Below are 5,769 nucleotides of genomic sequence, written 5' to 3'. Positions count from 1 at the left end.
CGTTGTAATTTTATAAAGCTTCCCCACAGCATTACATTAGCAAGAGCTTTTTAAAATCACTAGCACTTACGAAAGGCTTCTAGTGGGTCTGAGCCCTTAGGCTGGGTTCATACTGGTATGTCAAACCGGTCCTACGAGCGATGAGAGCCTCACACATTTTTGATACAGCTCAAATGAATTGATGGGTCTGAATCAGGATAGGTGCGGTCCATCAAGTAGAACACATTCCTCTTTCTCAGTCCATCCTAAACACTGGCATGGATCTGGCCCTCTAGGCCTGGAGTTCGACACATGTGCATAACAGGATCAGAACAGAGGGGAAAATAGTCACATCATGTGTTTTGCACACAATTCAATGCATAAATTCAAGTATGATATAATAGCAACTGTAAACACACATTATGTGGTCCTGTACAGCATGCTTCTCATTATGCAGACGATTCCTCCACACTGCTAACTAGCTGATGGGTATGTACCATTACAATATAATTCCATGGTGTTAAAAAGATCAGTGGAATGAGTGATCCTGTGCCAAGAAATGGTTACCATATCTATTGGTCAGCTAATAAAAGCATCAAGTGTCATGTGCTGTGAAGCTCAGGTTTCCAGGATCTTAGGCTACATACACACTTGAGATGAAAGTCTTTGGAAAAGGCAAGATCACAGACCAATTTTACCCCATTGCATGTAGTATGAGAACATAGTTACATAGTTATTTTGGTTGAAAAAAGACATACGTCCATCGAGTTCAACCAGTACAAAGTACAACTCCAGCCCGTCCCCCACATACCCCTGTTGATCCAGAGGAAGGCGAAAAAAACATACTCTACACAGTCTAGTCTATTGAGCTGAACTCCCCATCAGATAGACATCTTTGCAAGATGCTGCACACAAAGATGCTGTATACATTCAACGGATCAGTATCTGCAAAAGATCAGTTCCTGAAAAAGATCGTTCTTGCAAAATGCATTCATAGTCTATGACAGGGCTGTGGAGTCGGTACAAAAATCTTCCGACTCCTCAGTTTCTGAAACTCCGACTCCAACTCTGACTCTGGGTACCAAAAATTGCTCAGACTCCGACTCCTCGACTCAGACTCCTTAGTCTAATACTTAACAGCGCTGTGGATTTTGTACAAAAATCATGCGACTCCAACTCCGACTCCGGGTGCCCAAAATTGCCCCGACTCCGACTCCACAGCCCTGGTCTATGATATCTGCAGATCCTCATTACACACCTTGTTTAACTGACATTCATCTGCAGATCAGATCCACCAGGATGGATCTTCAGATGATTGTCAGATCTGCAGATGAATGTCTGTTAAACAAGGTGTGTATGAGGATCTGCAGATCTCATAGGCCTGGTGCACACCAGAGGAGCTTTTCTGAGCATTTTGAGTTTTTGAAACCTCCTGCTAATGTTATCCTACGTGTCTATGCACACTGGAGCGATGAGGTTTTGTAAAAAAACAAACAAACAAAAAACACCCATATCATTACATTGGGAAGAGCTTTTGAAACCTCTAGCGTTTCACTGGTGTGTTTCAGCCCATAGACTATGAATGAATTTTGCAGGAACGGATTTTTTTCAGGAACTGATCTTTTGCAAATACTGATCTGTTTCATGTGTGCAGCATCTGTGTGTGCAGCATCTTGCAAAGATTTTTATCTGATGGGGAGTTCAGCTCCATAGAATAGACTGTGTAGAGTATGACTCTCATACTACATGGAAGGGGGTAAAATTGGTCTGTGATCTTTCATTTTCCAAAGACTTATCTCAAGTGTGTATGTAGCCTAAAGGTGCGTACACACATGCGACTATAGTCGTTTGTAACGATCGTTCCCCGATCTTTACCAACGACGATCGTTACAAAAAACGAACCGACTATTAAGGCAAACGACGAACGAGCCAAATCGCTACAAAAGAAAGTTCTGTTGCTACGTACACACATGCGACAACGATCGTTCGTTAAGAACGACGAACGAACTTTTAATTGATGAAAGAACGACCTAAGTAAAGGTAGTTTTAAAATGTGTGTAACGATCTGATCGTTAGAACGAACGTTACATCACAGAAAGCAACTATTGCGCCTGCGCATAAAAATGAGAAGTTCCATGGAGAAATAGTGAAATGCGCATGTCAAGCCTAGTACGAACGATCGTTTCCAACGATGTACTACTTTTGCAAACGATCGTCGTTGGTTAAAATCCGCCGAGACAGAACTTTCTTTTGTAGCGATTTGGCTCGTTCGTCGTTTGCCTTAATAGTCGGTGGTTCGTTTTTTGTAACGATCGTCGTTGGTAAAGATCGGGGAACGATCGTTACAAACGACTATAGTCGCATGTGTGTACGCACCTTGTCTCGGCGGATTTTAACCAACGACGATCGTTTGCAAAAGTAGTACATCGTTGGAAACGATCGTTCGTACTAGGCTTGACATGCGCATTTCACTATTTCTCCATGGAACTTCTCATTTTTATGCGCAGGCGCAATAGTTGCTTTCTGTGATGTAACGTTCGTTCTAACGATCAGATCGTTACACACATTTTAAAACTACCTTTACTTAGGTCGTTCTTTCATCAATTAAAAGTTCGTTCGTCGTTCTTAACGAACGATCGTTGTCGCATGTGTGTACGTAGCATTAAAGGCTTCTTTTCCAGAAGCAGTTGCTAGGGAGTGAAATGCCTCTCAAACTCTCGCAACTGCTTGCTGCTGCCTGGCAACTACTCACTGCTTTCTGGTAACTGCTCACTGCTGCCTGGCAACTACTTGCTGAGCATACAGTTCAACTGTTCATACAAAAGAGGCCTCAATCCCCAGTAGGGATGGTCAATGAAATGCAAATAAGTCTGAGTTGAAGCAGATTAAGTGGTAATTTGATGCAAATTAGAATGACAGAATCAAGTGCAGCTGCAGAATAATTTGCAACGTATGAATCATCCCAGTGCCAAGGACATCAGTTCTGTTTAGTAATGGGCTGCATTCACACTGCATCCATTGCATTGCGGAATAATTTAGCAGATCAAACTGCAGTTTCATAAAGAGCTTCTGCAGCTTGAACCAGCGGTCTGTTACTGCTGCCTTGTCACTTATGGAATAAAAGAGCATAATAGACTTATCCATGTGGTGCCGACCATCCTTTGATCTGCTGACTGTGCAGTCCCCTGGGGACACAGGGGTGAGGTTGTGGCACACCTTTGAACTGTTCTGATGCTCCTCCATATTGTTTTGTTTGCAGAATTCTGCATGTCAGCTCACTGCAATGGCACATTCTGCAGCAGGTCTGCCCATACTTTGTGGAAGCAGATGATATTAGCACCTCAATGGAGGGATGATTACAAATGCGGAGTGTCCGTTTACAACCATGAAAGCAGCAGTGGGTAGAGTTTCAGAGAACATCACTCAAGCAGAGATCAGCAGGTGCTGCAGCTGGTTTACTTCCAGTATAAACAGCAGCTGATACGAGACATGCTTAAAAAGAAATACTACTATTAATGTACGTTTATTGCATTAACGATCAGGGCCACAGTTTACACACCTCCTTATAAGTACACAAACACTTGAGGCCAGTTCTACACTTATTTTTTGAGTTGCGGCAGGGCTATGATGCTCCTGCTGCATCCCACCGCAACGCAAAAAAAGACAAACATATGACTGTGTGGCAATTTGCTGACAGAATGATATGCATAACAACGCCCCCCACTCAGTGATCTACTCCATGCTGGGCAGGAAGTATGTCACTAGGATTCCAGTCGGTGCGCACATGCACGCTGTGATGCACGCACTCCCATCAATTGAATTCCTGTGTCGCTCATTGACTTCCAATGACTTCCGCTGCTACATCACCGCGGAAGTAATACGGTAACACGCTGCAGACTTTGCATCTGCTCATCGGTGATTCGGAAGCTTCTGACGCAACGTGACACGGTAAGTGTAAAGGCGCGTACACACGCAGTATTTTTACAAACGACGGGTCAGTCAGACCCTCTCGTGGGGCGGTCGTTCTGCCGACAGTAGCACGTGAGTACAGGCTGTCGGCAGACGGATAAGGCTGTTTTTGACGGATCAGCCGATTGGATCAGTCAAAAACAATCTTATCAGTTTGCCGACAGCCTGTACTCACGTGCTACTGTCGGCAGAACAACCGCCCACGGGAGGGTCTGACGGACCTGTCGTTTGTAAAAATACTGCGTGTGTATGTGCCTTTAAAAGCCTCATACACTTGAATTACCGTTGCATTACCCTACGGTAATACAGGGCAACGCACACTTGCAATGCAAATGTAAAAGGGGCCTTAAAGTGGACCCAAATTAAAAATACAAGATTTCAGAAATAAAATCTATTTTCTAAATTATAATAATAAATAGCAGCCTTTTTTCAGCTGCATGATGGCAAATATTTTACATTTATTGGAGGAACCCCTCCCTTCCTTTCAAATTGCCGGGACAAAATCCGGCAAACTGATGGAGTAAGTAGTGTCCAGCAATGGAGGAATTGCTAATGGCTGCCCCCAGTATAACCCTAGTTATGAAAAGAGAAGGGTGAAAAAGCATGCACTGAAATGCTCATAGGCTTGAAGGAGTTTTTATTTATCTTTGTATATGTCAGAGTGGTGCAATTAAATATTTTTAATTAAAAAAGTTTGGTTTGGGTCCGCTTTAAAGTGACACTGTAGGGGGGGGGGGGGGTCAGGGGAAAATGAGTTGAAGTTACCCAGGGCTTCTAATGGTCCCCCACAGACATCCTATGCCCGTGCAGCCACTCCCCAATGCTCCGGCCCCGCTTCTGGAATTTCAGATTTTAAAGTCTGAAAACCACTGCACCTGCGTTGCTGTGTCCTCACTCCCGCTGATGGCACCAGGAGCGTACTGCGCAGGACCAGTATGGTCTGTGCCTGCGCAGTACGCTCCCGGCGACATCAGGGGAAGCGAGGACACTGCAACGCAGGCGCAGTGGTTTTCAGACTTTAAAGTCTGACATTCCAGAAGTGAACCAGAAGCGGGGCCGGAGCATTGGGGAGTGGCTGCACGGGCACAGGATGCCTGCAGGGGACCATTAGAAGCCCCAGGTAAGATCAACTCATTTTCCCCCGACCCCCTACAGTATCCCTTTAAAGCGGACCCAAACCAAACATTTTTTTTTAAATTCAAAATATTTAGTGGCACTGCTCGGACACATACAAAGATAAATAAACACTCCTTCAAGCCTATGAGCATTTCAGTGCATGCTTTTCACCCTTCTCTTTTCATAACTAGGGTTATACAGGTGGCCGCCATTACTTCTGAGCTTAGTAGGAGGTTTTAGATCATGGGCGTGTTTGTCATCAGCTACCCTCCCTCACAGGGGCGTCGTCTATGTGAAATCTCACACAAGCTGAGATCACCTCCCCTGTGACAGTAGCAGTCTGTGTTTTGTTTTTTTATCTCCTCCACCAGTCTGCTGGATTCTGTCCCGGCAATATGAAAAGAAGGGAGGGGTTCCTCCAACAAATGTAAAATATTTTATATTTGTCATCATGCAGCTGAAAAAAGGCTGCTATTTATTATTATAAGTTAGAAAATAGATTTTATTTCTGAAATCTTGTATTTTTAATTTGGGTCCACTTTAATGCTACAAATCTGTGTTTGGCTCCAGCCCTGGTCTGCTTTTAATTCTGATCCATTCAGTTCAGTGTAGCTAAGGCTTTCATCATACAGTGTGTGATTTGTAAAGAAAGGACAAGTGAGGGAATGACGTCAAACAAAGACAGAAAATCCAAGATTTGGGTTT

The sequence above is a fragment of the Hyperolius riggenbachi genome, chromosome 4 (assembly GCF_040937935.1).
Source record: "Hyperolius riggenbachi isolate aHypRig1 chromosome 4, aHypRig1.pri, whole genome shotgun sequence".
Lineage (NCBI taxonomy): Eukaryota > Metazoa > Chordata > Amphibia > Anura > Hyperoliidae > Hyperolius > Hyperolius riggenbachi.
The sequence above is the reverse complement of the archived record's forward strand: the minus strand, read 5'-3'. Positions refer to the sequence as shown.